The sequence below is a fragment of the Euprymna scolopes genome, chromosome 15 (genome assembly GCF_053919585.1).
Source record: "Euprymna scolopes isolate OS-2025 chromosome 15, ASM5391958v1, whole genome shotgun sequence".
Taxonomy (NCBI): Eukaryota; Metazoa; Mollusca; class Cephalopoda; order Sepiida; family Sepiolidae; genus Euprymna; species Euprymna scolopes.
The window spans coordinates 126,491,605-126,512,694 of record NC_136496.1 but is presented as its reverse complement, the minus strand read 5'-3'; the positions used below and the strand labels follow the sequence as shown (position 1 = coordinate 126,512,694).

Genomic DNA, 21,090 nt, shown 5'->3' with positions numbered 1-21,090 from the left:
GATACAACGAAACAGGACTGTATGTCGATGACTATATATATATATATATATATATATATATATATATATATATATATATAAACTAGCCTGGGTGCCCGGCATTGCCTGGATGTTTGGAGATGTGTGTTGAGCAAAAAAAAAAAGGCAGGCTCGAACCTGTACCGCGAAGGAGTTAAAGAACGTGAAAAAAAAAAAAAAAAAACGTCTTTGCCATTGCACTTATCACCAAACCGGAAGTGGCGAAAGTTTAAATTAAGGCTAGTCGATCAAAAAGAGGGGATGACTTTCAAAAATATCGGCGAAAAAAGCGACCCCCTCCCTGTAGAAAAGTGCCCAGTTGAGGGTGAAGGAATTAGTGTTTTCAGCCAATTTTTTCAATATTTCCATCGGAAGGGTCGACCTTCAAAATGATAATGATCTCGTGAAAATCCATCACCTCTGTCGAAAGTTTTAGGCAAACATACAAACATACATTTAAACAGACAGGTGAAATTTATATTATAGATGATCTTGTATCAAGCATAATGGTCAACGCATCCTTCAACAAGAAAATTGATATAAAAGAGCAGGTTTGTTTGTTTGTTCTCTACAAAAATGAATGATAATCAAATAATGTGAATCAGATGTCATTTTTTCACAAAAACAAAAGAACAACCAATCGCGTTTATAAGTTTCAAAATTCTGCATTATTCAAATATTGGCTCTCATTTTATTCTCATATTGGGTTTCATTTGTACAACGTTTTGGCTGATGTAACCTCCAGTCATCTTCAGGTGTATCTTGTCGAACTATGGAATCTGGTCAAAATTTTGAATGGAACTTTTTCTTTAATCCACAAGGATAGCATGCTCTCATTTGAAGGTTATGTCGGTGGAAACATCGTGCGAATAACACTCAAGATGAGAACAGTAATCTGAAAAATAAAAATTTTCAATCCTCATCGCAAAAATTTAGAATTTTTTAAATTTAATTCAGTAAGTATTTCCCTTCCCAACAAATAACATTTTTTAAAATCCTATTTAAAAGCTTTTGTATTTTTGATACATTTCTTGCATTGGCAGTGGGATTTTAATTTACACGGCAAAACAATATCTTTTTAATATACTGATCATACATATGCCGTCAAAGTCGTGCAGTTAACTAATTTGCATATTGCTCTACAAAAGGACATTGTTTTATTGTTCAGCAATTGTTTTCACTTTAATCTAACATAATTACGGATATTTTATATATATATATATATATATATATATATATATATATATATATATATATATATATTTCTTTGTGGTCAATTTATTTCTGGTGCACAAATTTTAATTTCAACAAATCCAGTTGTAAATTAAAACCTACTCCCCATCCCAAACAAGACACATACCACAGCCAAGCAAACATCAGTGAGTACTTCCCCCGCCCTAACATTTTTAAAATCCTATTTAAAAACATAATTATTCATTGCAGCTATGACAAGAGAATATTCTAATCATTGTTTTGACTCTCGAGTATATATCCGACACAGTTAATCAATCGAGAACCACATCACTCTATCTAAAAACATAAGATATTAACTGATATACACTCGAGAGTCAAAATAATGAAAAGAATAATCTCTTGTCATAGCCCTATTTATCGGATTCAAACTATTATTTTTTTTCTCATTTCTCGATTCTTTAAGGCATACGATCAAAGGGTGTCTATGTGCAGTTGACCATTCATTCATCAATATTGGCACCCGTTTTGGTACTCTTGTTCCATAGCCGGAAACTTAATGTGATGTAATTTCTCTTTTTGCAAATGAATTAAGTTACTAACCATTTGATTTGTTTTAATCTTTAGTTCAGTTTCTTTACCATATTTTGTGAGCACGTACGCGCGTGTGCGCGCACTCGCGCGCGCGCGCACACACACACACACACACACACACACACACACACACACACACACACACACACACACACACACACACGTGAATGTGGCTGACTTGTTGTCTCTTCACTGACTATTCCAGCCTGCCATATGTGGTGCAAGAACTCTAGCTTGAGAAACTAAATCTTCTCTCCTGGTACATTTGATACTGCAGTGCAGTACTTACTAAACCAGTAGCAGTAGTTCAACTATTACTCACAACCATTTACTCTCTGTTGCCGTGTTTAATATCTTTTTCTTCTTTTTCTTTTTCTTTTCTTTTTCTTCTCTTTTTCTTTCTCTTTTCTCTTTTTCTTCTTTCTTTTTCTTTCTTTTTCTTCTCTCTTTTTCTTCTCTCTCTTTCTTCTCTCTTTTTCTTCTCTCTCTTTCTTCTCTCTCTTTCTTCTCTCTCTTTCTTCTCTCTCTTTCTTCTCTCTCTTTCTTCTCTCTCTTTCTTTTCTCTCTTTCTTTTTCTCTTTCTTTTTCTCTTTTTCTCTTTCTTTTTCTCTCTTTTTCTCTTTCTTTTTCTCTCTTTTTCTCATCTTTTCTGTTTTTCTCATCTTTTCTGTTTTTCTCATCTTTTCTCGTTTTTCTCTAACATGTTCTTCTCCCTCTCATTATCATTTTCATTGATTGCAGGTAAACTACTGTAGTAGTAGCAAGTTAACTGTCTTCCATTTGATAACGTTTTTCTCATTTTATTTTAGAATCTTTTATTTTTGTAATCGGACATATTTTTTTTTTACGTCAAAGTTTATTCGTTACTATACACCAATTATGCTTTTTCTTGTTAGGAACTTTCAATGAAAAATATGTACATATGTAGGCATGTGTGTACACAAACACACACACACACACACACACACACACACACACACATATCTCTTTATATTACAAATTGAGTACAGATCAAATTGTCTATAATGCTTATTATATAGACAACAAAACTTGTAATTCATCATTTTATCTTTTTTTTTATAAACCCAGTTTATTTTGAAAATCTTTTATGTTGGTGATATTTTAACCTGATTAAGTAATGTGTTCTTAATTAAAATATAGTCTAATTGTGTGATAAATGTATTTATTTAGAAATTCTTATCTATAAATATGTATGGTCTGGAAAGAAAAAAAAAATTTTCTGTTGAATGTCAACATTTGATCAAGGAAATTTATTTAAAAACAGTGTCTTGGCCAAAAATGACGGTCTTTTGACATCCATGCAAAGTTCAAAACCATCCTGTTATATATTATAACCGTTTATGAACATTGAAATACTTTTACACATAAGTATTGTTTAGGTATTGCCCCCCTACCTACAAAAAACGTTTCATTTGTTATCCATTAAACAAGCATTCTCTTTCATGTATATGAACTTGCTTCCAGATTTTTTTTTAATTTGTTATTACATAATTCATGTTTTACCATTCCTGGTGTAAAACCTGCAATTGCTATCCTTGTGTTTGGTGGCTATGGTAGCAGCAGGAGTAGCAGCCAGAATACAATTCTAATGTCTAGAAAGGAAGTATGGTTGCTCCTTATATCTCCTTCAATCCCGATTCCTTAGACAATTATGGCCCCACTTGTCTGTATTACTGTTCTCCTCTGACTCATCCCCCATCTATGTTATGTATGTCCGCCTGCCTGTCAGTCTCTAAACGCGTGCAGGGAGGCAGGCTGGGTAAACGTCTTCACTGTTACATTTCATGCTTTATCTCTGTCTGCTGCTAACAAACGCTTTCTCCATCCTAAAAGCTTCATAATATTTCAACAACGCAAAAAAAAAAAAAAACAATCTTGGCATTATTTTATCAAAAATGTTACAAATTTTGTTTGCAAAATTATCAAAATAGAAACTTTCACATTTTCCTCTCATTAAAACCTTATTCTTTTTTATATATATATATATAATATTACTTCATTTTTGTACGAGGATTGGATTCCTCGCCTTCTGAAATCTTTAACGTATTCCATTTTTGATAGTGTTTTTGTTTTTATTTGGCGCTTATTAATTTTACCATACACGTTTGTAATGTTCTAAAAAAGCTTTTTTTTTCCTCCTAGATTCGAAGACGTTATAAATTGTATTGAAACATAAGTTGAATAAAACCTATTTCATATAACGTGTTTTTTCCAATGTTTATAGAATTTAACTATTAGAACATGTGTAGAAATATGCAGAGATGGTGAAGGGTGGTGTTATAAGAAAAATCTATTCTTGGATCTGAAAATTCATAATGTATATTTATTTATAATCAGATTAGATTCTCCTTTCAATTTGATTGTTTCATCTTTTACTTGAAGATGGTTTTATAATTCATTAAAAGAAAACATTTTTTAAATTTATTTTCAAATTCATGCTAATCAGTAATACATTTTTTTTATTTTTATCGTCTGATAAGGAAAACCTATCTTTGAAAATTCATGATTTAAGGATTATTCTGTAATTCCTTGTTTAGACATCTACAATAATTGCAATTCAATTTTTATTTCACTATCAATTTTTTGTTGTTATATATATATAAAATTTCATGCACCTACATAAACTTTTATGTATTTACTTCAATAGTGTTTTGAGGATGAAATTTGTGACATTCTGTGTAGCTTAATTGCCATCTGTTTTCTAAACTTTGTATGTATAATATATATATATATATATATATATATATATATATATATATATATAATGACAAAAGTCTGTATTCCAAATTTCATGATGTTGACAATCTTACAATTATATAATTTATTATTATAATAATTAAATTGTAAGATGGTTAACATCATGAAATTTGTAATGTAGACTTTTGTCATTTGCTTGTAATATGCTCTGTAATTACATTGAGCTTCATAAATTAAGGATTACTATATAAAAAAGTAAAATATAATTGAAAAAAAATCATATTTCAACAGAAATCTATACTCCTATAAATTTGAGTTTTTTGATATTTTTTTCTATTTATTTCAAAATAACTTTTTTTTACATGGGTCGTGGAATTGCATTCACTAGCAAAAGATCTAGCTAATTTACATATTCTTTCAAGCATTCATTTTAATTTATTCCCTGTTAGTTTTGTCAGTTTTTTATGGGATAATCATCTGTACTTAACCATTATGTGTCATTATATTCATGCAGATATTCTAGATGATTTATACCTGCGTAATATTTGTGTTTATAGTAAACACAAAACTCTTTCCATATATATTTGTTTAAAAAATTTGCCTACAAACTCCTTCAGTTTTTGGTTTAAAGTATTTGAACCCATACAAAACTTTTTGCGTTTTAGCCTAGGAAAATTTGTACAAAAGTGAAAATTGAAAAAAAAAAAATGCCAGGTGAATGTCAAATGACGACATTACGAATATGCATGCATAATGTAATAGCTATTGGTTCATGTTTTAAATTTTAGCCTTGCAGCAAACATGTCTTCATAGCTCAGTCATTAACAGCAGAGGATAAAATAAATCGTAAGCTAGATGTTCTGGTTTCGATTCTCAGTGGTGGCGCATAAGTCATTTTTTTTTTACTTTTTAAATCATTACTATATATTGAGTCCCTATGATATAATTATAAATACGAAATCCGCATTAATCAAAATATCATATTTAAGTGTATTTTATAACCGAGTAATGCCGGGCACCCTGCTAGTATATATATATATATATATATAATAATCTTAACTATTCTTCTCCTGTCTCCATTTATGGCTGTTTGGAAGAGAGAGAGAAAATGTATTTTCAAGGTCACTCTCTTTTAATGGTTCTATCAATGCATCCTCGACCTCTTTTTGAAATTTCATGCCAATGTTTACTATTTTGTCATCTTAGTTGTAAAATAATTCTTTCACGTTTTTGTTTTTCATTCATAAAGCTAAAATAAAGATCTGTTAACTTTATGAATTTTGCAGGATATTTTACAATCCGGTTTAAGAGAAAGAGAGAGGCTGGGAGAAAAACGAGAAAAGATTGACTTTTTTTTTTATTTTTGTAAAGGAGTCACCACTTATCAAGGCCCGAGGCCACTCAAGGATAAAGGTTAATAAGTGTACGAAAGTCAATGGGAAAATATCGTAATCGTTAGTAGTGAAAATTAGGTAAATTGGATTACTTAAAGGGGCTCATCAAGAACTTGTTTACATTGGACTTGAAAACGGCCATATTGTAGTCGATTGAAAAGCAGGAAAATGAGTTCCACAGGCATGCAGTACTAAGAAAGAAGCTTCGTTCATGGAATCTACATTTAGGTTTAGGCGCAGATACAGAGTGGGGGAAATTATTGATAGTGGTTTCAGCTAGACGAGTGTTTTTCATGAAAGTCAGGAAAGGGGGACCGATGAGCACTTGCCATGAAAATAACGATAAAATCAAGACAGGCTTGTAACGTCTCTTCTGTAGGAAAGAGTTTGCAGGGAAGAGAAAACAGCATCCCTCACTAGGCTGCTAAGTCTATTTTGAACTGTCAAGGCAGAATAAGCTGCTTCTAGCAGCTCCTGTCCAGATGTGGCAACAATACTCCATCTCTGGATGTACTTAGCTCTTATACAGGTAGAGAATTGTATCAGTAGTGATATATCTACTGGAGCCGTAGAACAATCTCACCATTTTTCCAGCAGCCTTGACAACAGATTTGATGTACGTGTTCTATCTCTGATCAGGAGTAAATGTCAGATCCAGAAGCTTGTCAAAATATGGAGCCTCCCCAAGGCGAGAGCCATTCATTTTAATTGATGCCAGATTGGAATCAGAGTGTTGATGTAGATAGAAGCTTGGTTTTAAATGCATTAAAATTAACCAGTCACCTCTTTCCCCATTGCACCACATGATCAAGATTAGAGGAGAGAGAATCAGAACTTGGTCATATATGGCCTTTGATGTGCTGCCATAGATGGTAATGTCGTCAGCATAAATGTCTATGAATGATTTTAGGATGTGATTATGGAGATCATTGATGTGGATCAGGAAGAGAGTTGGGCCCATGATGGACCCCTGAGGGACTCCAGCATTAATATTGTGATTGGCCAAATGGATAGCATCGCAGACAATGAAATCGTTTGTCAAGTTCTAATCCTATTATTTTTTTAATTATGCAATGTCATTATGATGGCTTCCTTCAGTCTTGATGGATTATGGATATCCACTGTATTTTTGTGAGAAAAGTTGCGTAATCTCCAACAACACCTCTCCTGGGTCTACATTGTTAAATACTAGTGGCAAGAGGAGGTTCAGGACGACTGGAAACAATGCCAAGATAAGTGTAGAACACATACAGCACCTAGAATTCCCAAATGGTCACCCATCTGGTAGTAGCCAGACTCAATTTTGCTTAACTTCGGTGATCTGACGAGAACCGGTGTGTCAACATGATTACACCATATATATATATATATATATATATATATATATATGAACAAATGATTAATAAAATATGTTAAAAGACATCTTGTAAATATTAACTCTTTAATATTTATAATATATTTTAAGTTTACCATTTTGATTACCTTAGTAAACTTATTGTAACTTTTATTTTATTTTTATATATATATATATATATATATATATATATATATATATATACACACACACACACACACACACACCCAATGTAATGTTACATATGGTATAATTACATTTCCTACACCAGTTCTCATTAGATTTCCGAAATTGAACAATGTTGAGCTTGGTCAGTGCCAAATAGATGACCATTTGCAAATATCATTGTTGCATGTCTTTGCAAAAAAAAAAAAAAACTGTAAGAAACACCATTAAAATCATCCAGCCTCAGCAGGATACACGTGCCAACTGGAGACCACTTGATATTTCTAAGAAACTTCTTCCTTTGGTATATAGGATAATCAGTTTTCATTCAGAAAAAAAGGGCTGCTAAGGAGGTCAAAATTGAAAAATTGGTACTTGAAAATCATCGGATTTTTATCTGTTTTTCAACTGTTTCATGAATGCACATGTGCTGCTGTGAAACATGACAGCTTTATGTTAAGAATAGAAGGTTTGAAAACACTTTGTAAAGTTTCTGTCAAGCTGGTCTACTGGTTATCGTACTTGACTCAGTCTTTAGGTCTTGGTTTCGATCTCAGCTTGAGTATTTTTTGTTATTTACAAGAAGTGAACTGCTTAGAAAAAAAACAATACTCTCATGCACATCTCATTTTCTGTATTATAATATTTATGCATATTTTACGACTAGGCAACGCTGGGCAGCCTTCTAGTACGATAAGTAAAAAGAAAAGATTATATTTCATAGAAATGTACTTTTTATGATTTATTTAATGCATTCCTTTAGGCATTGGTGTCCTATGGATCCTGGTGCAGCATTCACTGTTGTTGGGTTGAAATGGCTAACTCCAGAGAAGGAAGGTATTAAATATACAAGCGATCCTTAGTCACCTGCTCAGTTTTAACAATATTAGTTTTGTAGGGAAATGTTGTCACTTTCATATACAGTACCTGATATTCTCAAATAGTCACTCATCTAGTCCTGGCCAGGCTCAATGTCACTTAACTTTGGTGATCTAAAAACATGTGTGTTAACATTATGTTGTGTTTAGAAGTCATTGAATATTGGATAACTGTGATTCAAAATGTTATAAATTAGTAGATATGATAAAAAATAAAACAAAAGATTATCAATAGTTGTGTATTTAGAGATTAAAGACTTTACTTCTCCAAGACAATCTATCTGTGCTTCAGAAGGACAAATGAACTTTAATACTTGACATTGGTGTATAAAATTTATGCTGTCCAGAAATTACTTTCAAATTAACATTTTAAAGGCGTCAAAGTCTCATTGGAATTTCACAATGATGTTGGCCGTATTTGTTTTCGTTTATTATATGTGAAGGTATTTTTATTATTTATTATAGGTAAAATCATTTGGATATTTTTGTCATTTATTTTAGGTGAATAAAAATGAGGTTGCCAATGATTTCTTTGTGGGCATAGTAAATTCAAGTTATTTTTATATATTTACATTTTTAGATCAAAATCAATTTCTGGCTAGATTTGAAATTTATAGGCTAAACTTGAGTATCATGCTTGATTTGTGCTAGATTAGAGATAAACTCTGTTACCAAATAGTTTTATTACATCGATAGATAATTTGTCTTTTTTTTATAAACGATCTCTTCTGTCATTAAGGTTTATAATGGTTGAGATTTGAATGGCAAAGCTATTGATGTGGATCATAAGTTTTGTTACCTAGGTGATACCATTGGAGCACAATGTAGAGCAGATGCTGGCATGGTTGTAAGAGTTAGGAGTGGATGGAGTTAATTCATAGGTATTCTGCTATTACTAACCAGCAGAGCATTACCACTGCCCACCCAGAGTGGGTTGAGCCAGCTTTACCAAGCAAGTTGATTGTCACGGATCAGAGCTAACCATGTTGCTTCAGCTGCTGAAGCTGCGATTATGGAGCACCAAACACGTGGGCCAGAGACAGGGTCCACATCTGCTTTGACACAGTGGAGCTATTTCTTGGTCTGTCTATCCTGGCACTCATGTCAGCAACAGCAGCAGCCTCATGATGGGTGGTGAGGATCATGACCAAGCCATTTCAGGCAGCATCTTGCAAGGATCTGCTGGAGATTTTCAATGCTACATCTTACACACTGCTGAGTTGGAGATGATATTGCACCATTCGAATCAAAGGATACAACACAAGCAGAAGTGATCAAACTCCCACAGTTGATGCAAGTCTGATACTCTCACCAACCAGATCTCACATTTGTATAGTAGAATTGACAGCACTAGAGCGAATTTACCGTCTTGACCAGAGGTGAGACTACAAATGGATGAATGCATGCCAGGAACTGTTCACAAGTATGACTATATTATCTTTCCCCTCACCGGTAGCGAGGAACATAAATTTCAGATACTTGAAGCATTTAACTTCTTTAGTGACAATATCGTTTAGGAAAATAAGCATATTTTTATTATTATTATTATTTTTTTTTTTGATGGAGCGAATCCAGCAACAAGTATCTTCATCTTTGACACGTTTATCTTCATGCCTCCTTGGAAGGCATAAGTATATCTGTCGTCAACAGCTGTTTGTACGAAGCGCTTCTCCATTCTGGCATGTTCATGAATTGAATGATTGTAACAAAAATCCAATCATTTAAAACAATGTCACAATTTTTTTTTTTTTTTATTGTAAAGGCGGTTAAGGGAGTTAAATTTGAAATTATTTCTTAGTACATAGAAAGATGAATGTTATTCCTTAAAGTCATTTGCCATGTGTCGATTCCCTGCATTTTAAGGCTGGGATCAAAGTGAGGTGTCTTTTCTTTCCTTATTCAGGTTGCAATTTCTGTTCTTGTTTCTAATAATTTTCATGAGAATTGGGTCATCCAAAAATATGTTCCATGTTGTAGCTGTCACTAATGAAATATCTCACCACACAGAATAAACTCTTTCATGTTTGTGTCACTTGGATTAAAAATGAGTAAAACAAAAAATAATTACTTGTATAACTGTTTATAAAAAAAAAGCAAAAAAAAATTTACAAAAACAAATCAAAACTGCATTCGTCTGAAATACGGTCCCAAGTATTTTTAATTCCAGAAATACATATAAACATTAAATTTGTAGAAACTGCGTATTGTTCAAGAAAGTGATTCTTAACCTGCTGATTCCTGACCTTTTTGGGTTGAGATCAAAATGTATTTTATTTGTTCTCAGAGGAACAGGAGGAGATAATTTTTTTTTTTTTTTTTTTTTTTTTTTTTTAATAATACTTTGAAAAGAAGTCAGCCATTTTAATGAATTACAAAAATTACTTTACTGATAAAATTAAATCCACTCAAATGCATTTTGGTTTCCTAGAAATGAAGTCAGCAATTTTATTAAATTATTTAATGAAATACTGGCAAAAAATAATGGATGATTTAAAAAAAAAAAAAAAAAAAAAATTTAAGAAAACACTTCAGCCATTTTTTAAATTATTTTTTTCTTGTCTTTTTTTATTTCTTATGTATTATTAAAATTGAAGTTGGAAAAGATAAAGAACGGCTCAAACTGACTCCTAAAATTAAAAAATTTCCAACTATTTTAGGTTTTCCAATATTCAGATTGTTGATTTCTTTGGAGATTTGAAACATCCAACACAAACTTCTATGAATTTTTACAAGTGCAACTCTGACTTCTTGCAACCAGGAACATAAGAAACTTAATAAAAAATACGATTTATTTTTAGATCTGATGAAAGTTTTACATAAACAATTTAATAATTTTACTAATTTTTTTATCTTCATACTTTAATATGAAAAATTCTTCAAATTTGTAATTCTATATTTACTGAGCTAAGGGAGATAACCACTGTCTTCATAATTTGAAAAATATTCCTTTTGTTTTAAATGTGCTTAGTGCACTCTTATTTTAACATTAATTCCTGTTATCTTCTAAATAATACAGTTATGTTCTAGTTTTTGGGGTTTTTTTTAGTACTTGCACCTTATGTAGAATATTATACACAGTGCTTAGGATTTGATTATATAATTGATGTAATTTAGCTAAGATAATTAGATTTTGACTCCAGTTAAAAAGAAAATTAAAAACTGGTAAATGTTTCTGGTACCTGAATATGTCTGCTGGCACTGAATTAATAAAAGTTCATTTATATGTTTAACAGAAATCTTGTCTGGGAACATTTTTTTTCTAAATCTCTCTCTCTCTCTCTCTCTCTCTCTCTATATATATATATATATATATATATATATATATATATATATATATATAATCGTGTGTGTGCAGAACAGTATCTACCAAACAACTTAATTTTTTGTCTACAGACTTGAAACTTGATATGTAAGGGATTTGGACTTGGAAAAAAAATTTTTTTTCTTCTTTTTTTTAGCTAGTCAAAAATAGCTGCTAAAAGGTCAGAATTGAAAAATTGGAACTTGGCAGGCATAAGTCGACTTAATGTGTATCCTCTAGGCATGCACAAATATACATTTAACCGCATTAATTTTTAAAATTTATACATCTATGTGTCCTTAGGTCAGATGATAACGAATACCGCTGGAGAGCTAAATGTTTTGGGTTCAATTTTAGCTAATGGCACCAAAGTCATTTATTTCTTTTAATTACTACTAAATATTGGGCACAATACAATAATAGAGAATTGGCTTTATAATAATAAATACAAAATATACATAATTTAAAATCTATGTAAGCATGTTTTATGACCGGGCAACACCAGACGGCATTCTAGTATTTACTAAAGTGAAATGGGGAGAGCAATTTTGAAAGTTAGTATTTTGAGACAAATTTGCATTTGAAATTTTCAACTGAAATTCTAACTTCTGATGCCAGTGTAACAAATTCAAATAACAAGACTTTTTTTTTATAGCTTAAAATTACCACCACACTACCTATACTGTACATCTCAAGTATTATAGTGCATGGCAATCCTTGTTGCTGCAAAAACCTTGTATCTGTGAGTGGGCCGATTTGATTAACGCAACATTTCTTCAACATCTGGCAATTGATACACATTAAAATACCCATGACGCTTCTTGAAGTTCATTTTGTTGTTCCGGTTAGCTTGCACTCAATGGAGCAATATGACTTGCCTATGATGTCAGAGGGTCGATGGCAACTGGCATAAAATTATACTTCTTCATTAATTTGTTTTATCTACTGCCCATGCAATGGTTCCTATGGCTGTTGCTTAAAATTAAAACTAATCGCCACAGGTTGTGTAGCAAATGTTTTCCTCTTTTGTATGCAAACACGGTCATTACATCGGATTACTTCCATTGTTATGATCTAACATTATCTAACTCAACAAGGCTAATCAACAATCTGACCCTACAGGGGCAAGCTGACCCTCTATCTAACCCCATAGGGCCGGACTGACCCACTATCTAGCCTCACGGGCAAACCGATAAATTTCGAATTGATGGAAACAACAGCAACATCCTCAGGTCATTTGATGATGCCTTTCAAGAAAATATGGCAAGAGATCCTTTCAGCTTAGATCCATTAACATACAACAGACATCTTTTTGAGGCCCACAGAATTATCAACCTTTTTTATTTTTTTTAAGAAATATATGCATTCATCTTTGGGGGGCAAAAACACTTTCACACTATGTCACAAAATTGTTAAATATTCAGAAATAATTTTACTGACAACTTTTTAGATACGGTGTAAAAATGCGTATGGAGTTAACCATTTCATTTTCAAAAATCCTCCATGTGATAAAAAAAACAAAAAAACAGATGGTTATTGATTGAAGCTTCATCCTGTAAAATACTCAACAGCATTTGTAAAGCTTATCATATTACAGTTGAAGATTTGAACAGCTGCAGGAATGGTGAACTCAAAATTATATGAACAAAGTTTTTGAAAATGTTTTCAAGTCAGACATTTTAAACTTTTGAAATATCTATTAATAATCTTTGTCAGTTTTTCAGATTTTTTTTTTTTTATGGAGGTGGGCGATATTTAATGCCTCCTTTATTTGTGGCTATTCTGTTGGCATTCCACTTATGTTGTTTGTGGGTTGTAGTTTTCTTTCCATTCTTCCATGTTTTCATTTTTGTGAAGGTTTTTACATTTATTTTAATGGCTTGCTCTTGCTTTTATTTGATTTCAATTAAAGCTGGCCATTATTCTAACCATTTTATCAACAATTTGACAACCATAGTTTGTGCACACTTAAGGCAGCATTAATCTTTATCAAGCAAATCTTCTGATTCATGTGATTAAATATTGACCCAAGATATACGAGGTGCCTTCAATAAGTTTCCAGACTGTTTTTTTTACATGTATTTTGAAATTGTTGTAGACTCCTGAAAATTCAGTGTTATTGCAATACATCTTATCAGGTGACTGACCAATTTTTATGATTTTGGGTTCAAATGAACAGCTACAGCAGGAATTGGAATACATTTTACTAAAGCCTGATTGTCACAGCTGGTGAATTAAAAAAATGCAATCTGGACGTGAATACACTTTAGAAGAACGATATGCAATAATATTGTTTTAAACTTTGAAAAAATGCCACAGAAATGTATGGAATGTTTCAGACTGCTTTTGGACCATCTTGCATGAATTGAGCATCAGTTTTTGAATGGCATAAGAGATTCAAGGAAGGCAGGGAGTTTGTAAGGGATGATGAGAGGTGTGGGAGGAATAAAGAAGTCAGAACACCAGAATTGATTGGCCAAATAAAGAATTTCATGGATGAGGACTTCCATGGGGTCTTTTAGAAATTGTTGGAACGACACAGTTGAGATCCAAAATGAAAGAGAACCTTCTATTCCAGTAGTTTCTTTCCCAGAACTGCTAGACTTTGGAATTTCTTTCCGGGTTCCTGCTTCCCCAACTGTACTGACATGCAGAAGTTCAAGTGTAATGTGAACTGCCATCTTGCTTCCCAACTCTCCACATAGTACCCCTGTAGCTTATGTCCCTGATAGTAGCCCCCTACATCAAAGTGGCAATGTGCCTTGTTTGGGGTGAAAATGTAATAAAATAAATATATATATATATATATATATATATATATATATATATATGTATAATTTGATTTTTATTAGCCAGTTCTCATTATGGATCATGGTACCATGTTCTACAGGACAATAAAATGTAACCCGATTTGTTTTTAAAATATACTTTATCTGCTTAGGAATATTTATCAGATGGATGCCATCCTTGTTATCAGCAGCAACTGTAAACTATTAAATAATATATCATTGCATCTATTATCAACAGCAACTGTAAACTATTAAATAATATATCATTGCATCTATTATCAACAGCAACTGTAAACTATTAAATAATATATCATTGCATCTATTATCAACAGCAACTGTAAACTATTAAATAATATATCATTGCATCTATTATCAACAGCAACTGTAAACTATTAAATAATATATCATTGCATCTATTATCAACAACAACTGTGAACTATTAAATAATATATCATTGCATCTATTATCAACAGCAACTGTAAACTATTAAATAATATATCATTGCATCTATTATCAACAGCAACTGTAAACTATTAAATAATATATCATTGCATCTATTATCAGCAGCAACTGTAAACTATGAAATAATATATCATTGCATCTATTATCAACAGCAACTGTAAACTATTAAATAATATATAATTGCATCTATTATCAACAACAACTGTGAACTATTAAATAATATATCATTGCATCTATTATCAACAGCAACTGTAAACTATTAAATAATATATCATTGCATCTATTATCAACAGCAACTGTAAACTATTAAATAATATATCATTGCATCTATTATCAACAGCAACTGTAAACTATTAAATAATATATCATTGCATCTATTATCAACAGCAACTGTAAACTATTAAATAATATATCATTGCATCTATTATCAACAGCAACTGTAAACTATTAAATAATATATCATTGCATCTATTATCAACAGCAACTGTAAACTATTAAATAATATATAATTGCATCTATTATCAACAACAACTGTGAACTATTAAATAATATATCATTGCATCTATTATCAACAGCAACTGTAAACTATTAAATAATATATCATTGCATCTATTATCAACAGCAACTGTAAACTATTAAATAATATATCATTGCATCTATTATCAACAGCAACTGTAAACTATTAAATAATATATCATTGCATCTATTATCAACAGCAACTGTAAACTATTAAATAATATATCATTGCATCTATTATCAACAGCAACTGTAAACTATTAAATAATATATCATTGCATCTATTATCAGCAGCAACTGTAAACTATTAAATAATATATCATTGCATCTATTATCAACAACTGTAAACTATTAAATAATATATCATTGCATCTATTATCAACAGCAACTGTAAACTATTAAATAATATATCATTGCATCTATTATCAACAGCAACTGTAAACTATTAAATAATATATCATTGCATCTATTATCAACAGCAACTGTAAACTATTAAATAATATATCATTGCATCTATTATCAACAACAACTGTGAACTATTAAATAATATATCATTGCATCTATTATCAACAGCAACTGTAAACTATTAAATAATATATCATTGCATCTATTATCAACAGCAACTGTAAACTATTAAATAATATATCATTGCATCTATTATCAACAGCAACTGTAAACTATTAAATAATATATCATTGCATCTATTATCAACAGCAACTGTAAACTATTAAATAATATATCATTGCATCTATTATCAACAGCAACTGTAAACTATTAAATAATATATCATTGCATCTATTATCAACAGCAACTGTAAACTATTAAATAATATATCATTGCATCTATTATCAACAACAACTGTGAACTATTAAATAATATATCATTGCATCTATTATCAACAGCAACTGTAAACTATTAAATAATATATCATTGCATCTATTATCAACAGCAACTGTAAACTATTAAATAATATATCATTGCATCTATTATCAACAGCAACTGTAAACTATTAAATAATATATCATTGCATCTATTATCAACAGCAACTGTAAACTATTAAATAATATATCATTGCATCTATTATCAGCAGCAACTGTAAACTATTAAATAATATATCATTGCATCTATTATCAACAACTGTAAACTATTAAATAATATATCATTGCATCTATTATCAACACCAACTGTAAACTATTAAATAATATATCATTGCATCTATTATCAACAGCAACTGTAAACTATTAAATAATATATCATTGCATCTATTATCAACAGCAACTGTAAACTATTAAATAATATATCATTGCATCTATTATCAACAGCAACTGTAAACTATCAAATAATATATCATTGCATCTATTATCAACAACTGTAAACTATTAAATAATATATCATTGCATCTATTATCAACAAATGTAAACTATTAAATAATATATCATTGCATCTATTATCAACAGCAACTGTAAACTATTAAATAATATATAATTGCATCTATTATCAACAACTGTAAACTATTAAATAATATATCATTGCATCTATTATCAACAACTGTAAACTATTAAATAATATATCATTGCATCTATTATCAACAGCAACTGTAAACTATTAAATAATATATCATTGCATCTATTATCAACAGCAACTGTAAACTATTAAATAATATATCATTGCATCTATTATCAACAGCAACTGTAAACTATTAAATAATATATCATTGCATCTATTATCAACAGCAACTGTAAACTATTAAATAATATATCATTGCATCTATTATCAACAGCAACTGTAAACTATTAAATAATATATCATTGCATCTATTATCAACAACAACTGTGAACTATTAAATAATATATCATTGCATCTATTATCAACAGCAACTGTAAACTATTAAATAATATATCATTGCATCTATTATCAACAGCAACTGTAAACTATTAAATAATATATCATTGCATCTATTATCAACAGCAACTGTAAACTATTAAATAATATATCATTGCATCTATTATCAACAGCAACTGTAAACTATTAAATAATATATCATTGCATCTATTATCAACAGCAACTGTAAACTATTAAATAATATATCATTGCATCTATTATCAACAACAACTGTGAACTATTAAATAATATATCATTGCATCTATTATCAACAACTGTAAACTATTAAATAATATATCATTGCATCTATTATCAACAGCAACTGTAAACTATTAAATAATATATCATTGCATCTATTATCAACAGCAACTGTAAACTATTAAATAATATATCATTGCATCTATTATCAACAGCAACTGTAAACTATTAAATAATATATAATTGCATCTATTATCAACAGCAACTGTAAACTATCAAATAATATATCATTGCATCTATTATCAACAACTGTAAACTATTAAATAATATATTATTGCATCTATTATCAACAGCAACTGTAAACTATTAAATAATATATTATTGCATCTATTATCAACAGCAACTGTAAACTATTAAATAATATATAATTGCATCTATTATCAACAGCAACTGTAAACTATTAAATAATATATCATTGCATCTATTATCAGCGGCAACTGTAAACTATTAAATAATATATCATTGCATCTATTATCAACAGCAACTGTAAACTATTAAATAATATTGCATCTATTATCAACAGCAACTGTAAACTATGAAATAATATATCATTGCATCTATTATCAACAACAACTGTAAACTATTAAATAATATATCATTGCATCTATTATCAACAGCAACTGTAAACTATTAAATAATATATCATTGCATCTATTATCAACAGCAACTGTAAACTATTAAATAATATATCATTGCATCTATTATCAGCAGCAACTGTAAACTATTAAATAATATATCATTGCATCTATTATCAACAGCAACTGTAAACTATTAAATAATATATAATTGCATCTATTATCAACAACAACTGTGAACTATTAAATAATATATCATTGCATCTATTATCAACAGCAACTGTAAACTATTAAATAATATATCATTGCATCTATTATCAACAGCAACTGTAAACTATCAAATAATATATCATTGCATCTATTATCAACAACTGTAAACTATTAAATAATATATCATTGCATCTATTATCAACAACTGTAAACTATTAAATAATATATCATTGCATCTATTATCAACAGCAACTGTAAACTATTAAATAATATATAATTGCATCTATTATCAACAACTGTAAACTATTAAATAATATATCATTGCATCTATGATCAACAACTGTAAACTATTAAATAATATATCATTGCATCTATTATCAACAGCAACTGTAAACTATTAAATAATATATCATTGCATCTATTATCAACAGCAACTGTAAACTATTAAATAATATATCATTGCATCTATTATCAACAGCAACTGTAAACTATTAAATAATATATCATTGCATCTATTATCAACAGCAACTGTAAACTATTAAATAATATATCATTGCATCTATTATCAACAGCAACTGTAAACTATTAAATAATATATCATTGCATCTATTATCAACAGCAACTGTAAACTATTAAATAATATATCATTGCATCTATTATCAACAGCAACTGTAAACTATTAAATAATATATCATTGCATCTATTATCAGCAGCAACTGTAAACTATTAAATAATATATCATTGCATCTATTATCAACAACTGTAAACTATTAAATAATATATCATTGCATCTATTATCAACAGCAACTGTAAACTATTAAATAATATATCATTGCATCTATTATCAACAGCAACTGTAAACTATTAAATAATATATCATTGCATCTATTATCAACAGCAACTGTAAACTATTAAATAATATATCATTGCATCTATTATCAACAGCAACTGTAAACTATCAAATAATATATCATTGCATCTATTATCAACAACTGTAAACTATTAAATAATATATCATTGCATCTATTATCAACAACTGTAAACTATTAAATAATATATCATTGCATCTATTATCAACAGCAACTGTAAACTATTAAATAATATATAATTGCATCTATTATCAACAGCAACTGTAAACTATTAAATAATATATCATTGCATCTATTATCAACAACTGTAAACTATTAAATAATATATCATTGCATCTATTATCAACAGCAACTGTAAACTATTAAATAATATATCATTGCATCTATTATCAACAGCAACTGTAAACTATTAAATAATATATCATTGCATCTATTATCAGCAGCAACTGTAAACTATTAAATAATATATCATTGCATCTATTATCAACAGCAACTGTAAACTATTTAATAATATATCATTGCATCTATTATCAACAGCAACTGTAAACTATTAAATAATATATCATTGCATCTATTATCAACAGCAACTGTAAACTATTAAATAATATATCATTGCATCTATTATCAACAGCAACTGTAAACTATTAAATAATATATCATTGCATCTATTATCAACAGCAACTGTAAACTATTAAATAATATATCATTGCATCTATTATCAACAGCAACTGTAAACTATTAAATAATATTGCATCTATTATCAACAGCAACTGTAAACTATTAAATAATATATCATTGCATCTATTATCAACAGCAACTGTAAACTATTAAATAATATATCATTGCATCTATTATCAGCAGCAACTGTAAACTATTAAATAATATATCATTGCATCTATTATCAACAGCAACTGTAAACTATTAAATAATATATCATTGCATCTATTATCAATATATTTTAGGTTAAAGAAATAAAATAAGACCAGTTAGAATTTTGCTACTGAAAAAAAAAAATGTGCATTCTGATTTCAGATTATTGTGATTGTTAACTCAAGTCATATTTATTTTAGATGATTTTCATGTGTGAAATTTTACATTTTCCTTTCCATTAAGGAAAACAAATGAATACATGGCTTTCAAAAGTTTAATACAAGGATGAGGTGAGGGTAAATAGCTATAGATGGTGGTGTAGGAGATAGGTAAGAGTGAAAACAATTTTTAAAAGAAAACGTTTTTCTCAAGATTTTAAAGTATTTTTCGATAATAATAGTGATGCAGATGCAGAAAATTAAAACATTTGTATTATTCAAAATATACTAAAAAAAAAAACTGAACTATTTAATAATTAAACAAATAAAAGTTTAAAAAATACTTTGTAATCCGTATAAAAATAATTTTTTCTTATACCTAAGACCATTGCGGTCACCAACTTTAGAGAAATTTGTTTTATTACAAAATGAATCTAAAAAAAGGTCAACGGGGCGTGTGCAAAATTTCACAATTTGATTAAGACATGATTCATATGTGACCTTTTTAATGTTAACAGATGGGGGAGGGGTAATTCGGTGTCTAAAATTAGATATGGAAAACATTAAATAGGGTTTTTACTCTTTTTCTAGACAATATAATAATGAAGAGACAAAATAAAAAAAAATAAAAAAACATTTTCTTGATTAAAAGTTTAAAAGAAAATTAAAATCAGAATGCATTTCTGTTTCTTTGTAAATTTTAATCAAATTCAACCAACAGTCATATTAAAAGAAAAAAAAAAACTCATACAATAACAGGTTAGGGTTATGAAAATTAAAATTAAACTGATGCGATATTAAACTTTGTTTAGAATCCTTATTTTAATTTTGATAAAAAATCTATTATCCCCCCCCCCATCACTATCAAAAATTCCCTCATTCTATTAGT

General features: G+C 29.4%; 1 protein-coding gene and 1 pseudogene across 1 annotated transcript in view; one reads left to right on the top strand and one right to left on the bottom strand.

The window, feature by feature from the left end:
• LOC145294121 (mRNA turnover protein 4 homolog) overlaps positions 1–21,090 on the top strand; it is a 212,197-nt gene that overhangs the window by 161,668 nt on the left and 29,439 nt on the right. The window lies entirely within an intron of this gene.
• LOC145294282 (5S ribosomal RNA) lies at positions 7,160–7,276 on the bottom strand (annotated as a pseudogene).